We start from the raw sequence: 19682 nt of genomic DNA on the forward strand, positions 1-19682 counted from the left end.
TCCCCTGGGGCCCCCAGCAATGACCGAGCACAGCCGGAGGAGAGGGCCTGGCCATTTCTGCCCAATATAGGACCCCTCCGAGGGTGATCTTTGCTCTGGAGCACCCTGTGGGGTGGTGGAGACACCTCCAGATGTGCAACTCAGCCAGAGGCACTCCTGCACAATCCTGCTTCTCCCCACCTCTGTCCCCCCACCTCTGCCTTCCCTGTCCTAGAAGTCAGCCTGGCACTGAGGCACTGAGGTCTGAAGGCTTTCTTCGCTGTCTTGCTTCATTCTTCTTTACCTTTCACAGGACTTACCTCCCAATAAAGCTTGTGAACCCCTAACTCCAGCTCAGCTTCTGCTTCCTGGAGAACTCAAATGACATAGAGGGTATCTCTGGAAAATGATTAAAAACTGAAACCTGGGACTTGGAAATTAGGTTTCCATAGAAACTGAATGAATAGGGTATCTGTTCCCCCCCCCCTTTTTTTTTTTTTTTTTTGCTTATTTAGTTGCCTACTTTTTGTTTCCTTGTACCTTTAATCATCAACATTCCACATACCATTTTCTGCATATTTTTCGTGGCTTATATTGGACTTGTTTTCACATCATTGCTCACATAGAATCTTGGCAGGTTTATTATTGAAACACATTTGTCCACTGCATTTTTACAATTCTTCCCTAACTTACTATCAAGCTAAACTATTTTTCAAAAGATAAATAAAGTGGAGTTATTTAATCAACTATGTATTGAACTTTTACTCTGTACCAGGCACTGCTAAGGTACTGAGGTATCTGCATTGAGCCTGACAGCCAAGATGTCCTGCATTTGTGATGCTTACATTTTCCTGAGGGAGACAGACAACAAGCAAACCAACTGCCATCCTGGAGCACTGCTCGAACCTTCCCCAAGCTTTGTCCTTCACTTTTTCTACTCTGGTCTAACGTCATCTTATAGAGGCCCTCCAAGCATATCCCAAGGCAAACAGCTCTTTCGCTTGATCTCGCTGAGTCTCTCTTCGTTATACGTATTGCTTAAAAAATTACAATTGATCCTTGAACAACACAGGTTTGAACTGCATGGGTCTACTTATACACGGATTTATTTCAGTAGTAAATACTACAGTACCACACACCCTGGGGTTGGTTAAATCCGCAGATGCAGAACCGCGGATACTGAGAAATCGCGAATGCATGGGGCCCACTGACTACAAGTTATACTCGGATTTTCGACTCTGCTGAGGGTCAGCGCCCCTAACCCTCACACTGTTCAAGGGTCGACTGTATATGGATTTGTTTATTGTTTTGTCTGTATTCCTGCTAGAAGGTAGGATTCATGAAGCCAGAGATTTTGTCTGAATTGCCAGTTACTAGAGCAGTGAATTTCCCCTAGAGCTGGGATCGTCTCCAGCCACATTATGATGGGAAAACAATGACAATTTGTTTCTCTCCCCTAGAATTAAAGAAACAAGGTTATTTGAAATATAAAATTATATTCATTATTGACATGATAGACCTCCTCCTAAATGCATATTACTCTTTGAGAAATTAGATAATGATAGTATGAAGCTATGAAAAAGAGAAAACATTTAATAAATTGCAACGTCAGATACTTTTAAAAACTGTCCATATTTGTTATGTTTGGATGTCTCAATTTATAAATAAATAAACATATTATATAATATGTATAAAATACATAATATGTATATAAATATATAACGCTGGGCTTCCCTGGTGGCGCAGTGGTTGGGAGTCCGCCTGCCGATGCAGGGGACACGGGTTCGTGCCCCGGTCCGGGAGGATCCCACATGCCGCAGAGCGGCTAGGCCCGTGAGCCATGGCTGCTGAGCCTGCGCGTCCGGAGCCTGTGCTCCGCAACGGGAGAGGCCACAACAGTGAGAGGCCCGCGTACTGCAAAAAAAAAAAAAAAAAAATATATATATATATATAAAAAACGTGTATGTGTGTGTGTGTACACATATACACAGGGGATATGTGTTGGGAACCCCTGTTGGTGACCACTGCTCTAGAAATAAATTTTAAATTGTTTAATATGATAGAAAATGTTAAGTGCTAAATTGAATCTCCCCCCTACCCTATTGATATGTTGAATTATTAACCTCCAGTACCTCAGAATATGACTGTATTCAGCAATATGGTTTTTAAAGAGGTAATTAAGTTAAAATAATTAAGTATGACTGGTGTTCTTAAAGAAGAGAAAACTAAAACATAGAGGGAAGACTGTGTGAAGACATAGGGAGAAGATGATTATCTACAAGCTGAGGAGAAAGACCACAGAAGAAACCAACCCTGCCAACACCTTGATCTCAGACTTCTGGCCTCCAGGAGTGTGAGGAAATAAATTTCTGTTGTTTAAGCCACTTAGTCTGTGGCATTTGTTATGGCAACCCTAGCAAACTAATATAGAAGATTATACAGATTTCTGTACAATTTTACATAAATGTGTCCTTAATTTTTAATAGTCATTGATTTCCTTTTTTTATAACTATACTTGTAAGTTATAAATACCTAAAATCTGATATTTTAAAAATTATATACCATATGAATGTTACTTCTATTTAAATTATCTATGCCTGCATCTAGAAATCCCTAGAAATAAATAATGGAGTTATCATATAGTTTGACATCACCAGATACACATATTTAAAATAGCTGTGTTAAAATTCTTACAACCTATGTAATTATAAATTTGTCTATCCTTACTAATCATTTTAAGTGGAAAAAATTAATGCTCAACCAGAACAGTTTAGGGAAAAAAGTAAATATTCATCCCCAAGTTGTAGGTTTGTTTTGTGTATGTTATTGAAATCTACCTGTTTGTATGGACGTTGACACAAAGTAGATTGCTAGGGACATATTGCTCAGAAAAGCTGACCTTTTCTGGTTGTCTGGTGATACACTGGGTTCAGGCTCATGAATGTGTGTTATCACAAGGCCTCAGCCTCAGCCATGACCCGGCATCAGGCATCTTGTAGATGCTAGTGAAATACTAGCATTGCCAAGAGAAACGGATACCCAGAAACAAAGAAAAAGATTGGATTTTGTTCTACTCTCTGTGACAAAACAGTCACGAAATCTATAAAACAATACAGCTCCAGAGCTGATGGATTCAAACCAGAATTTAATAAGAAATATATATATACATCTGGTTAGAAATGCTCCGGCTAAATTATTTTCAAATTCCTCGGTAAACAGCAATTTACTACAGACGTTGAAATGAGTCAAGCTAGCACTAATACTAAAGAAAAATAAACCAGATAAGAAGTGTTCTTCTTTACCCACCAATATCCTTAGGACCCAGTCCAAGGTATTGGTTGACATTTTGGCTCAAAGATTAGAAAGTTATTTAATGGTGTGAATCAAGGATTAGATTCTCACTTGAAAGGATAACATTATTAATAATTTTATTGCATGCCGTACATCTCAGTCATCACAGTGGACAAAAAGGCACAGATGTTTTATTAGATGTTAAGAAGGAATTTATTAAATTAATTGCTATGTAAGTTTTACATTTAGTAAAATGTCTCACAGCAAGTAAATCTTTGCAAAAGATTAAGATGTACATTTCAAGGGGGAAAGCTAACATCAATACTCGCTATCATCAATTTCTCTTCTCTCATTCTCCCTTGAATCTACGCCAGTAAATATTTCACCCCATCACCCATGAACCCCAACTCTCAAAGATCTAAGTATGAAACAATGTACAATCTAACTATGTACAATGTTGGTCATTATTACTTATGTTGATTTTGTCAAACAGCTACTGTCAAGGTCACCCTTGGTCGATTCCCAGTTCTCATGTTATTTGACTCATCAGTGACATTGGACAGTTGTTTGCTCTTTCCTGCATGAAGCCCCTTCTTCCCCTGTCCCCTAGGACAACACCCTCTTCTTCCTACTCTGATCTCCTTCAGTGGCTCCTCTTTCTGTCTCTGGACTCAGGAGTGCCCCACGTTTGTCCTTGGTCCACTTCTCTAACTCCATATGTTCCTGATGACCTCATCCAGCTTCCTGGCTCAGCCTGCCATCTACATGCTGACACCTCTGAACTTATATCCCAGCCTCTGTGTGCTCTAAACCACAGACCCATTGATCAACTACTTGCCACCTCCATTTGGATATCAATAGCCCCCAAAGTTAACATCTCCAAAAACCAACTGATTTCCACCTACCCCAAACAGGCTCCTCTTCCAGTATTATTATCTCCCTCTGTTAATAGGGCATTCCTCTTTTTTAATTGCTCAGTGCTTCAAATCACCCTTTACCTTTCTGCCTCTTTAGCTCACTTCCTTCCTCCAGTCAGTGTAAACTGTGTTGTCTCTACCTTCAAAATATATCTATAATCTAATTCTACTTACCAGCTCCACTACTGCAACCTGCTCCAAGCCACCATCATCCCGCTCCTGGATACATGTTTCAGTAGGTGGTCGGAGTGCAGCCAAAGTCAAAAGGTGGATAAGAGACAACAAGGGAAAATATCAGTGCATGGTTTGAGGTCACTGAGAACCAAGGTGGGGTCTTCGGATTGGCAGACCACAGAATCACAGGAAGGAGACAGGGGTCAGTTCCCCAAAGGAGGGCTGTGGGCAGTAGGAAAACATAAGCCATTTTGTCCACTGTCACCTATTTTATCAGGTGGTCATGGTGTAATACCTATATTTGTTTAACCTTTGGCAAAATCAATATAAGTGATAACGACCAACATTATAACAGATTCGTAATTAGACTTTTGAGATTTGGGGTTCATGGGTTCTTATTACAGTATTAGGCTATTTAACTAACTAAATATATAAATGTGGACCATGCTTAGACTGATGAAACTAGTGCATCAAAAGTCAAGGGCCATTAAGCCAAACCTGTGTACCTAAAGTTCAAATAATAAAATAAAATTGAAAAGTTTAAGAAAATAGGGCTTTCCTCTTGGAAACTGAGTGCCAGGAGGATGAAGCAATTGGCACATACTCAACATGGCAGGATATTATCCTCACAAGGGAAATTGGAGCATTTAAGGACAAAATTTGAAGGGTGTTAATGTTGGACCATTGCCTCCTTTGTCCCAAGCCTACATGTACTCTGTCATCATGCTTTCTCCCTCAGCCATCTCTCTGTGAAAAGCTGCTCAGGGAAAGGCTCTAACGATGGACCACAGGTACGTATGTGCTTGTTAGCTCAGTGTTACCTCCCCAAAGTGCTTGGAATTGTAAACCTTATTTGAAGTTGTAGACTGAATGTCTACCCCTCTTAAAGTGACTGTTAGAATATTCATGAAAATGTAGGTGGGAGAACTTTTCAGATATGAATTTTTCCCTAGTACAATAAAAATCATAAAAACATATGTATGTACACATACACATGCACATGTGACTAGATTTACCTTTGATATACTGACTACAATGATAATTCTCTAACTAGTGCAGTCCAGACATGAAGGAGAATCTGCAAAGTGTTTTAAATTAGGAGATTCACTCAACCAATTCTGTACTCTATTTAGTATTAACATTCTCTATGATAACCTTTATAATCAAGCCTTACTGTGTTTTTCTTAATAATAAAAGACATCTATTTATTGTGCTATCTGCCTTTATAAACCTTAATTCCTCTCAACCACTTTGTGAGGCAGGTATTACTATCCCATTTTTTAGATAAGAAAACTTCGACTCAGAAGCGCTAAATGAATTTCTCAAAGTCACGTAGCTAGTTTGTGGTAGAGTTGAGATTTGAACTAGTCAGCTCCAAAAAACCCTATTTAAATGCCTGTAAGAGAAGAACAAAATGTCGTGGGGGTATGACAGGAGGAAGAGAGCTGTCCAGTTAAGAAGTAGGAAGCATTTTTGCAGGACCAGAGTGTGCAGGATGCATATGACAACCACGAAGGGAAAGGGAGCATTCCAGTCTAGGGGCTCTTTGCAGGAAGCATGATTGGCTGAAGCATGGGCTGTGCCCTGAGGTGATATTTAGCCTGATTATAGAGGACTTTCATCACAAATAAGTTTATATACCTAATTGGAGAGCATGGTACTTGGCCTCACTTATTAAACATTTGCTCCATGCCAGACAATTAGTGTGTTTTTACTCATGTGATGATAATCTAATAGGAGTATATCCTGACACTGAGCAACATGAGTGGAACTGTCATTACCCTTGGCTCTTTGCAATTTGTGCCACCATTCTGAGGTCAGAACCTGTTTATTGGTTACTGAGAGACATTTAGAGACCTACATGTCCCCCCTCCTAAACTCTATTCTAGTGTGTCTGAAATTGCCAGCAATCAGACACTTCTTACTTTTCAGTTTTCATTATTCATTAGAACATTATTTATAATAAGGAATTCTACCAAATTGCCCAGAAGCAGATAATTATGGCAAAGACCAGATGGAAAACCATGGACACCAAACTATAAGAATAAAGGTGCAAGCCAGTACTCAGGAGTACTCAGCAATGTCAAATCAAGTACAAGGGCAACATGAAGACTGGTTGAGAGAACAAGGCTTTCTTACTTTCTGACTTCCTGGGAGGGTGTCACCCCTCACCACTCAGCCCTGTCGGCAGGGCCAACTCAGAATGTGAGGCCAGCCCAGGATGTAGGGCCGGACAATCTAAGTCTCACAGCTGCTTCGGGAAACTAGGAGATAAGAAAGACTCTTGCCCTGATGAGAAGGTGTCTTAAATTACACCTGTGTTCCCCATGTAGAAAAGACATGGTCTAAATTTAGACATCAATAATTTGTGTGGATTGATTATAAAAGGGGCAAAATGTATTGCAATCTTTTCATACTGACCTATGTGGAAAAACTAATTTGGATCTGCTGTGACCAGAGCATCCTGAGCTCTGTAGCTGTGGTGAGAGAATAACACTCCTGGTATATAGGTCTGCCCTTGGATTCCCCCTCTGGCTCCTTGCTGACAATTATTTGCTAAGTATTGCAGCAAGGGCCGGGTGACAGGAGAGCGGCTGAAATATCAGACAACTATATAACCTTGTCCCAGGCTCATGACTGCTAAAGAGCTCTTGTTGAACTTGTCTTTCTGAAAGAAAAAAACAAAAGCATTATGGAACTGATGTGTATACCCAGAACTCATATCAAAGCTGACATATCAGATACACATTCAAACTACTATGCTGGGCTGTGATAATAATTATTCTAACTGTTGGTATCATTGTGTTCACACTATTACCCAGAAACATTGCACCTTGCGATTGTTGTGTCGATTCAGATTTTAATCTATTCATATCTAGAGCATAGAGAGATACCAAAATAATTTCAATATCCTTCCTCAGTAGAAGATATAATATCAGGCACATCTCTAAAGCAAGATTGAACTAAAGCATAATTTAGTGACCCAGGAGAAAAGAACTTGAGTTAAACTTGAGGTTTTCCTCACTAGCGATCTTTTGAGAAAGTTAACTTCTCTGTCTTCGTATCTGTTAAAATGTCAATAATAAGAACGATAGACAAAAGACAATAGGTTAGGTATAGTGTAGGTTTCATTCTCCTTAAAAAAATCTTAGAAAATGCTGAAGCCTAGCTATAAGTGTCCAGTGTAAGGATATGTTTATTCTATTATTTGTGTATAGAAATGTGAAGAGGTCAGTATTACAATATTGTTGCAGGAAATTTGGGGAAAATATTTTGAAATCTTCACATAGAAAAATCAAAATGTTAGACATAATAGGGACCTTAGAGGTCATCCAATTCAGTAGTTCCCACAGTGTGGGTCCTAGACCAGCAGCATCAGGCTCCTTTGGGAACTTGGGAGACATGTAAATGTCCCCACCTGACCTCAAACTCAGAGAATCAGAAACACAGGGTGGAGTCTAGCTGTGTGTGATTGACAGGCCCGCCTGGTGATTGTGACACCCACTAGAGTTTGAGACCCACTGATCTCATTCAAGGTCTTGACTTGGCCAATGAGGCAACTAAGGCTCAGAGAGTTACCAGAGTCATTACTGGTCACAAGGTGAGATTAGAAACCAAGTTTCTTTTGCTAGTGCTATCTATCCCTTTCATCTCTAAGCATTTACTTAAAATCTGAACCTAAATTATGAATTAAGCAATCATTTTCTTTAAGAAAAAGCAGTGAAAACTTAAAGAGGTGTGACAAGGGGCTTCCCTGGGGGCGCAGTGGTTAAGAATCCACCTGCCAATACAGGGGACACAGGTTCGATCCCTGGCCCAGGAAGATCCCACACGCCGCGGAGCAACTAAGCCCGTGTGCCACAACTACTGAACCTGCACTCTAGAGCCCATGAGCCACAACTACTGAGCCCATACACCACAACTACTGAGCCTGTGCTCTAGAGCCTGTGCTCTGCAACAAGAGAAGCCACCACAATGAGAAGCCCTCACACAGAAACGAAGAGTAGACCCCGCTCGCCACAACTAGAGAAAGCCTGCGTGCAGCAATGAAGACCCAACACAGCCAAAAATAAAAAAAATAAAATAAATATTTTTTTTTTTTTAAAAAGGGGCATGACAAGCCTTCAGGGCGGAAGCAGAGAGGCAGAACCACAGTCTCAGGATCGTGTTTTTCTTTAGGGTTTCAGCCTGGAATCATTAGGAGGATCTTACAGACCCAGCATTCTGTTACAGCATTAGGGCAACAATAAAATTAACGTTTGCTGTTTGTAATTCATGATTATAAAATTGTTATCGTCTTTTCTACTCTCTAAACTTTTAAGTTGCTTGTAATTTTTCTCATATTTTATGCCACTTATGCTTTTTTTCCCCAAATGTAATAAAGCATCATGCCTCCCAGCACCTGAAAGACTGTCTCGAAGGTTTTTGCAACATATACTGAGAAGATAGAGTCATTTTTATTGATTATTCACTTTTCAAAATATTTTTATGCCTCTTATTGAATTTTATTGAAGTTTTCTTTCAGTATTTTAAAGCTATACTTCTAATTTGAGAACTGCAATCTACTTAACTTTATTTATAATTGGAAGTTATTGAAAAAAAATATACCCATCACTAAACAAACCTGAAATAAAGGTCATTTTGAATAAGATAATTTCTTAACTTACCATTTTTTTAACCATATAACAGCGAATGTAAGATAGTCATTTTCTATGGTTCTGGAAAGCTTTTATGACAAGAGTCTAGAGATATATACCTGTATTTCTCCACTGTTCAGGCAGGAGAACATTTAAAACCAGGAAAGAAAAAAAAAAGGCAACTAATTTTAGTTAATGTGGTATGTAGGGAAGCATCTGGTGTTTCAGAGTCAAACATAGCCATCAAGGCTGTAAAACATTGGATATATTGCTCAACTGCCCTTGAACTTGGCTTTCCCATTTGTGGATGGAGGATGATAATAATATCCACTTCACAGAATTATCATGATGAATAAAAAGATACCACATATCAATTCTAACAATGTCATTCATATCAATGGCTATAATGCACTGACAGCAGTAAACACGCATCAAAGTTTCGGTATCAGACTTATATGCTTTTTTATTCTCTCATCAAAAGATATATGAAATCTCTGGAAATATCTCTTGCCTCATTTTAGCCCATGCAAAATGGCCCCGAACATATTTATTTACGTCACAGGTGTCCAATAAAAATCAATCAAACTTCATAAGCATTTTCTAAGTTTTTCTTGGGAAGATGTTACAAAGCACTATTATTACGTGTTTGAAAATTACCATTTATTTCAAAGTCTTGCTGAAGAGATACAGCCAAAAACATTTTCCAGGAGGAGGCAAAAAACCATGATGATTATTATAGAGTTAAATTGGTGCACTCATACTGAAACACTGAGAACTCTGAAATAATAGCATTTGGAAAAATAAATAACAAAGTCATAGCCTTTGGTATTCTAGATGGTATAGAGTGACCCACAGGGAAATATAGTGCTATTTCATGAATCTTTTACAAACCCGAAGGATGTATTCAAATTACCCCCAAACAATTTTAAGGCAATGATAAACATGTCTCTGTTGATCCAGAGGGATGATCTCAACTTCCCATTTCTTGGCTAAGGAGGATTAACATAATTAAGATGAATATCCTTCCCTGTACATTTCCCTATTGTAGACATGTCTGAAGCTTTATGAAAAATCATGAGACAGAGGCAACTGTTTCATTTTTCCTGAGGTTATGAGGGCTGGGGGTGGAAAGCAGACTTGCAAGGAATCCTCTTTTATAAAATTTCTTTAAGTGAGGAAAGAGCTAGAAGAGTGTTATTTGGGTCGATCCCAAAGCCTGTAAATCCATGGGCCAAGTTAGTGGTTCCCCAAAGTTGCTGCACAATTACATCACCTGGATTTAAGAAAAGTTCTGATGTACAGATTGCACCCCAGACTAAATATATCAAAATGCTGCAGGTGGGAGCAAAGCATCAGTATTTCTAAAAGACTCCCAATGCATTCCTCTGTGTGTCCGAGTTTAAACCAATCAGTGATTTAAGTGTGAGCTTGGAGACCTCTGCCGTAGACTCTGCTCTCTTTTCTTACGTAGAACATCATTTTGCTAACTAAAGAGTTTTATACTAAAGCAAATACTTAGGCAAAACGATTTGGGGTTGGCTCAGGTCCATGAATTTTGGCTTTTCTGTGAAGTAATACTTAAGTAAAGTGGGAAATTAAAAAAAAAAAGATACCAGTATATCTGGCAAGATTTCAAACTTTGCGAGTAAGACAAGCAGTGCTGCTGCAGAGGGGTTGGGATGTCAGCGGTTATGGGACTAAAAAGAGAATTAGAGACTTCCCTGGCGGTCCAGTGGTTAAGACTGTGCTCCCAATGCAGGGGGCATGGGTTTGATCCCTAGTCAGGGAACTAAGATCCCATATGCCACAGGCGCAGCCTAAATAAATAAATAAATAATAACAATTAAAAAGAGAATTAGAATGAGTGGGTTCAGATTGTGCCTGGGAAAAGTAGGCCTTACATTGATAGTCTTATAAAATATTTCTAACTTACAGCTTATTAAGCAGTGGGAACTCTGTTTCCAAATATACCCAAAAAGCTATTCTACTTAGATTTCTTTTGAAGTAAAATTGTTTCGTGTTTTACATTCCACGGTGCCTCAAGGCTTTTGACAAATGATTCCTAATCTGATGATGGTGGGAGAAAGTGCTACTTATCAGAGGAGTTTGGACCAATCAGGTTTCTATTTATTTCTAAAGACTGATAAGCAATTTGTAAATGCTTCTTGAGAGTGCCATGAAAGTTTTGTACTTCTCTCAAGATAATCTTAGGTTATCTAATACTATGTAATTTCTTTGTTTTGTGTGACTATTTTTGTTTATTAAAAACACAAGACTGGCTTTTCTTTATTTTTCATCTTTAAGATCCCTACAGCTAAATTAGCATGGAAATGGATATTCCCTGAGAATTATTTAAGACACTAACAGCTTTATAAAAACGTTTCAAGCCAACCTCAACCCCTACCCTACAAATGAAAGAAAGGTGTTAGATAACACGCAGTAATGAAAGTTTGATAAATAGGTGGAAATGCTTCCAAATAAATAGGAACTCACCTTTGGAATTCTGCAATATAGAAGTCATGACAACACTTTGTATCATATTACTTAGTACAGCTGAGAAGGTCACCTATTGGAAGTTGAAAGACAACTTTTAAGCTTTTTCCCAATATTTCAAATGTGCATTTTGCCCAGCACAACATGAGCCTGGCTAGGACTGTAACTTTAATGATGGCCTGCGATCAAACTAGAAGTCTACATGTTCCCATTTTAAAACATTCGTAAAAGGATGGGGTGTAAGATAACTTTCTTGACTTGCATTTTGTTGCTTAGCTGAGGCTCTTTGCATAGTTATTCAAATAGATTGCCTTTTATATGCTGAACTGTGCATGAAGGTGAGATATTATTTCTCCCACTGGTGACACAGTATAAAATGCATATCAAGATAAAGTAGAAGAAGACTGTGTTTTTCTGTAATTTTTATGATTCTGCCTACAGCTATTTAGAAAATAGGAAAGAAATGGGTTTTGTAAACCTATGCAGTTTTAGAAAGGTAGGCTGCTGGTCTACTTTCTTAAAAAAATTAACTTTCAGTAGGTTGTGGTAGTGGAAGGAAAGGGAATTTGGGCAAAAGAGGAAATTAAGTTATAAAAATACTAATTAGGTATTTCTCTTTCTTTGGCTTGCATTTCTTCACTATTAAATACCATCAAGTTTTGAGAGTTAAACTATCTTATCTACCCTACCTGTGATAGCAGATTGGCTTATGATTATAAGCATCTGGCTATCATATGTACTCATAAATGCTCCATTCAATGAGGGTATTTCTTGTGAGTGTGTGTGTGTGTGTGTGTGTGTGTGTGTGTGTGTGTATACCTCTGCTTCAACAACCAATTAGCTCTTTAATCTCTTTCACCTTGACTTTTTTTCTCTTTTTCTACATAGATTCCATACATTTGTGGTTTGTGGTGTCAGCTGAGTTTTAAAATATACTAAGTGTTAAGTCTGGCTAATTCAAATATTTTTGCTACATCTTTAAAATTTTGGTAGCCTGATTATACCTTGGGTTTGGGGGCTATTGGTGGAGACTGGATGTTTTGTTTCCACTTCTCTCCGTAAAGATTTCTGTTAACCAGAGCGAAAGTTAGACATGGTAATAATGGTAAGAGAGTTTGCCTGTGTCACACCTTGTCTGCTCCTTACTAGGAAGGCTAATTGGGGTGGAGACAGATTGAAAAAATTTGATCCCTCAATTTTCTTGGGAAAAAGAGAGTAGCCAGGGTTTCTATATGCACTGTGGAGATAAGTCACTACTACGCTTGCCTGGGCTGCTAGCGTTTCTGTCCTTGGGGACAGATCCTGGAAGACCAAGGGAAAGGCACACTATCTCAGTGTGTCCTGGTGCGCCCTTGGCGTGGTCAAGGGGAGGGAAGTAAACATTGTCTTATATGAGCAGATAGCGTCCTGTGTTTTCTCTCTCTCTCTCTTTTTTCTCAAAACAGCACTTTGAAGCAAGTATTCTATTTTATTTTATTTTTTCTTGAAGTATAGGTGATTTACAATATTATATTAGTTTCAGGTGTACAACATAGTGATTCAATATTTTTATAGATCATACTCCACTTAAGGTGTTACAAAGTAATGGCTATGTTTTCCTGTGCTGTACAATATATCCTGTTGCTTACTTATTTTATACATAGTAGTTTTTGTCTCTTAATCCCATACCCCTATCTTGCCCCTCCTCCCTGCATTCTCCCCACTGGTAACCATTAGACCTAGAGAGTATTATGCTAAGTGAAATAAGTCAGAGAAAGACAAATACTGCATGATATCACTTATGAGTGGAATCTAAAAAATACAAAAAATGAATAAATATAACAAAACAGAAACAGACTCACAGATATGAAGCAATTATTTTAGCCTCATTTGACTGGTGATGAAACAGGTTAAAAAAGTTGAGTGTTTTCCTCAATGTCATAATTAGTGAGGGGCCCAATCAGTACTATAAGCAAAGTCTGCCTTTCTTCCATATCTGTGCAATTGTCTCATCTGCAGCTGATTAGAAAGAGATTTAAGAAATCCACAGTTCACATTTGTGCCCTAAGGCAGAGCCTAAGCAGGTTTTCTTCCATTCTTTCTGGATTCCTTGCTTTGCTCTGAATCTGCATGTTCAGGTATAGATCTTTCTTTCAAAACTTCTCTAAAGCTATTTTCTGAGTTCTCTACATTTTTTATCATTTACTCTTGAATAATCATAGGGCTCAGAGGTCTAGCAAAACGCTTGATGTTTAAGTTGCTTTCAGCAAATCTTTTTGGTTGTTTAAAATGAGGCATACCATCCTCTAATGGGTTACTGCCACTTAACTTACACTGAGGGGTTCTTCGTCACAGAGCTTAATGATTGAAATAATAATAGCCGGGGCTCTTCTAAGATCTTTATATATATTTATTTATTTAATTCTAAGAGCAACCTTATAAAACAGGTAGTATTTATCATTCCCATTTAACAAAGGAGAAAATGAGGCAAGATGCATTTATGTAACTTGCCCAAGGTCACGCCGCCTGTAATTGGTAGAACTGGGATTTGAAGGAAGAAACCAACATTACTCACCTTCTCCTCCAGCCAAGTTCAAGTATTTGTAGATGCCTACCTTGCTCACACTTGTAGTTTTCCTGAGGACAGAAGAGTCTTAATTGTCATACCTCGGAATCCCACGAAGGTAACAATTTTACACAATTGTAAATTGTGTACATTTACGATTTTACACATCTACTTCTGAAATGGAAACAGGGACTACTCTCACCTTTTGCCATCAGATTTTGAAAATTAAATTGAGAAAAGATGCTGCAAACTTGATAACAAAAAGAGTGAGTTTGGAGAACCAGAATTGCGGGAGATTTGGGAAACAGTAAAATGCAAATCAAGATACAATGTGCCATATATTATCAAAAATTATATGCATTTACACATGATAATAGCTATCATTTTATAGTCAAAGGTGGAGAAACTACCAAGCAAGTCAGAGTTTATTTCAGTAACTCTTTGAAATGTATTTCTTTAGTCTCAATAACATTTATGTATTAATTTATTCAGTCATAATAGTTTTGAAGTGGTTAGCTTTAAAGCATTGCTATTTCTACATCTGCATACATATTTCTACCTGTCTGAAATATATTAAAATCAAAAAATACTAATGCAATCTATTTTATTTTAAAGGGGGTGAGTCATTTAAAAATCCAAAGAATTTTTGCACAGCTGAAATTAACCCAACATTGTAAATCAATTATACTTCACTAAAATTTAAAAAATCCTAAGAATAAAAAAAAAAAGCTTCAGAAATGCCAGACATCTTCTTATCTGATTTTCAAATCATCTGAAACCTGGTGAGAAAATGTCTGTCCTTCTTGAGTCCGATGTGAATATTTACATCCAACGTATAAATCTCTAAAATTATACAGACCCTAACAGCAATGCTGACCCAACCTTAGTCATGTTGTTTCAATTCTAGTCCTCTGGCTGGCATTTCAAGATGGACAGTAATATTACACAACACTCTCAACACAGCGCTAAACCAACAAGCATAATTAGATATGCGTACAAACAAGATTAAAATAAAGAAATCAAAATTTACTATACCCTGGAGCACTACAGAGAGAGCAAACAGCATTTATTCATGCAGAAGTTTCAGGTCTTTAATTCAGGCAGCTTGCTCATGTGCTGAGCAACACCCACCACTTGTAACCTAGGGGCCAACACAGAGAATTCACAACGGCCACGAAACTCCAGGTGGGGCTCTTTCCAGGTGGGGCTGCAAGGGCAGATAAATCATATGTAGTTTGAAGAATACGAGATGTGATTTAGAGTTTATGGGATTAAGAGACCTTGCAGGTTACATGCTGAAAGATTGTAGGAAGCTTTAGCATCTACAAAGAAAAACCTCGAATTTGAGACTGTGCTTGACTGGAGACCACCAAAGTGAAAGAAAGGAAAGCAGGGAAATTCTTGGACTGGGGGCCATCCAAGCCATGAAGCTTGAAAGGCCACAAGGAAGTTGGGAAATACCAACCCAGATCAGAAGCACATATACCATAATCACTGAAAATAAGAAAGCATCAAATCCTTCCCTACAATATATTTGAATTTTACCAGGTTCAACTGAAACTATGGAAAAGCAATTGGCAAGAAGATAACATCTGAAATTCCATTTCAAAGAAAAATAGTCATCAATTTGCTCTATATTTTTTAAAGTTCATTTGTCTGTTTAATTTCATGTGTTCTTCATAAAGTTACTGTTTAAAAAAAGCAAGGCAGGTATCTCCAATATGATAGACCAGAAAACTGAGTTTTATAGAGTTAAATTGTTCTCCCAATGTCAAGGAATTAGTAAATGGTGGAACCAGGACTAATACCTCTATAGCTGGGAACTTCTAATACTGAGAGCTTCTAACTTTTTCCTCTACCTTAGTTATTTGTATTCTCTCTAAGTGTAAAGACTTTTCTATGATAGTAAATGTATATGGAGATACCCATGATGGTTGTTAAAACTTAGCACTCAAAATTGAGAGTCTACCTTGTAAGCGAAAGATTGTATTTTAGTTATATGTGAAATGTATTTATTTAGCTTCAGTTGTGGTGACACAGTTGTTCAGTCAAAATGATAGATTATGAACCTACCATGTGCAAGACAGCCCAAATGCAGTGCTAGGTGAATATATGGAAAGAAAAATTCCTTGCAATAACTCCATGGCCACAGCTCATGCATAGAGGACATTTGTACTACTATAATGGAAAATGAAATCTTTATTTATAAAAGGAAAGAAAGTAAAAGCCATGATGATATATTTACTCCTGAAAGATGGCAAAATGCATATCTCTAACAGCAGATGTTGGCTCTTATCATTAACACATTGAATGGGTGATGGCAGTGTAACCGAAAGTGGGGTCTGGCTGCTCACGGCTCAAAAGCCAATAAAGAGGCCAGGTTGGTGGAAAGGAAAGTTTGCTTTATTTCAGTGCTGGCAACTAGGCAGGGAGGAGGGGAGGGTGGACTTCTGTCCAAAGTCTCACTCCCCCCGACCCCAACCCAGCTGACAACCAGTGGGCAAGAGCTTTTATAGGTGAAGGGAGGGGCTCCATGCAGAAAGAGCACAGTCAGCTCTGACCGTCCTCTTGAAATTGGTCATGTGGTGGTCTGACCAGCGTCATCTTGATTGTATTGAGTACAGTTAATCTTCAGTTCCAGGGCTGGTTTTGTCCCATTTCCTTGAGGCCAGTTCTCGGAGTTGTGGCAGCTTTTGTCATGGCTACAGTTGGGTCATCATGTAGTTAACTTCTTCCACATGCTGGGGTTTCAGTATCTATAAGACAGCTCACAGGATATGGCTCAGAATATTATCTATAGCCCTTGAGAAGGAACTAAAGGTCCTGGACTATGCTTAATACTAAACTATTATTATTTGGTCTCCTTTGACTGTTTTCCTTTGTTTCTGCATTTTCTCACTTCTCTGATTAAACTTATTCTTTGGCTAAAGTTTTTCCACAGACACGAGGCAGGTGGAAGACGTGGTGGCGGGGGACAAGGACCACAGGGTGCTGCTCTGTTGCAGCAGTAGATGGGAAACCTCTTCAGCCCTCTTCCCAAACATGTTACACAGGCAGGGAGCAGGGTCTGCTGCTGCTTTGGGAGCAGAGAATAGAGATAGAGTGAGAATTACAGAAGCAGGTGTTTTGCTTATTTAACCGGGCATACCCACATGATAAAGCATGAAGGTATGCATCTTAAGAATGTTAAAGTCAAGATAACAGGCTAAATACTAAATGTGACATCACCTGTGCTAAGGCCATATAGACCTCTTACTAAAGGAGAGGAGTAGCTATAAGGTTAGGAAAATACGTAAAGTTGTTAGCTTGATTATTTGGAAAAAGATGGGGAGAAGAATATATGTCATGGCAGTGGTGATATTTTAACTAGTCAGAATGGTATTTTGGAAGGATGAAGTTATAATTCCATGTTTGCTTTTCATTCAAAAGAGTTTGTGAGCAGCTAATTGAATATAAATATGATGATTTTATCCAATCAGAAATTAAGATGTGATCATAAGTTGCTGATGTCATTTGGAGTATATGTTTGGACAAGATGTGTAGATCTTGGGCTTCCCTGGTGGCGCAGTGGTTGAGAGTCGGCCTGCCGATGCAGGGAACACGGGTTCGTGCCCCGGTCCGGGAAGATCCCACATGCCGCGGAGCGGCAGGGCTCGTGAGCCATGGCCGCTGAGCCTACGCGTCCGGAGCCTGTGCTCTGCAGCGGGAGAGGCCACAACAGTGAGAGGCCCGCGTACCCCAAAAAAAAAAAAAAAAAAAAAAAAGATGTGTAGATCTTTGTGATGCTGTGGTCTGGAGGCTTCAGATGGGTTTATGCATATCTCTCAGGTCAATGAAGATGAGGACCATGTGAAGCATGGCATAGTGCAGCATCTGGGAAACTTCTGTGACATTGAAAAGAGACACTTCAATAGAAGAAGAGTGGTTAAGAGGCTCAGTTTTGGAGAATGGTCTTCATGCATTAGGTTAGGACCTACTGCTGCTGTATCAGAGTCTTTGAGGCAGTGAAGAGCTTGGGGGTCACATGACTCTCAATCACTCAACACACACCAATTAGGAATCTGCAGGGTGCTAGGAACTGTGCCATGCTTTGGAATAGAAATGTGAGTTGCACAAAAATTCTGCTTCCTATCTGTGAGGTGAAGTAATTGACTGATAAAGAAATAATATAAACTATTATATAACATTACTGGGTAATAGAAAATTAGAGATTTTCTGATTCCTTGATTGGATGGCAGAATAAAGTCATGCAGAATTCTCTCCACCACTTCTCCAATAAGTAGCAATGAAAGATAAAATTTAAAACATATATTTAGACGAGAGAAAATGTAAATTTGCACATAAGCACATAGATATAATTTTCTATTATAACTCAGAATGCTATGCTTATTAACAAATGATCTGTTTTGTTGTATAGTTCCTAGAGGTGTGTCCAAGTCAGTAAAGAAGATGCTTAGAAAGTGAAAAAATGACATTGTGATACCAGTTATGAATTGAGGGGGATTGTGTATTTTTCCTCAAATTTAAATTTTTATCCAGTATTTGTTTTAAAGATAATTCCATATTCTTGCTTCATGGTATAGGCATAGAAGCTACCACTAACCTTTAAATCTGTGCTGGGCTCCATAGATACCAGGAGGAATAAAATAGACTCACTTGCTTCTCTCAGAAAACTCATAACGACAGGGAGCATGAAAGAACTTTGTATTCCAAAATCACAAGTGGTTTAGTCCAGCAGGTGGGGATAATGGTGAATATCAGAAAGGCAGGATCCCAACTGTTGTTGCTATGTTGAGTGCAGTTCTCTGATCAGTGAGAGGCCATTAAAGTCCTTTAAACTGGGGGAAACCCAGATCAGATACGTGTTAGAGAAATGACTCTGAAGGTCGTAATTAAAAAGGATTAGAGAAAGACAAACACACTGGAGGATGTAACATTAGTCTAGGTGAGAGATGATGAAAACGTAGTTTAGGGCAGTGGCTGTGAAAAATGTGCTCGATTCCAGTGATAACGAAAAGCTAAAATCAGTTGGACATAGTGAACCATCGTTTTTGAGAGATAGGATCAGTAGTGATTTTTTTAAAAACTGAGAAAAAATAAGGTTGAAATTTAGGAGGAAAATGTATAATGAATATTCTAAAATGTATTTGTAAGTGAGTTATTTCAGAATTCACAAAGGTGTGTTTATAGGTGTTTGTCAAATAGAAAGTTAGAAAGAAATGTAGACAAAAATATTTCCCAGGGAAATAATAAGAGCTAACTTGTACTGGGCACTTACTACTGTTTTGAGTACTTTCTAAGCATCAGTTAACAAATTTAACAACTCTTGAAGCGGATACTATTTAGTTCCATTTTACAGGTAAGATAGGAGAAAGGATACAGGGAAATTAAGTTGTCTCCTCTGTATTACCCATGTGGTGACAGGAATTAGTCCCACATGGTCTGTATGCAAACCCTCTGCCATCACCCACCACACTCTGCTGCCTCTTCAAGATGTAAATGGTAACTAGACTCACAAGTAAGCCCACAAAATTCTACTTTATTCTATTCTTACTTAACTATAGAATTACTGATAGAATCCTGAGATTGAGAGCTGGAGTGAGAGACTTTTTCATTCCAGAAGAAGAAAAATATTCTTTTCCCTTG

This window comes from Tursiops truncatus, chromosome 12 (genome assembly GCF_011762595.2).
Source record: "Tursiops truncatus isolate mTurTru1 chromosome 12, mTurTru1.mat.Y, whole genome shotgun sequence".
Taxonomy (NCBI): Eukaryota; Metazoa; Chordata; class Mammalia; order Artiodactyla; family Delphinidae; genus Tursiops; species Tursiops truncatus.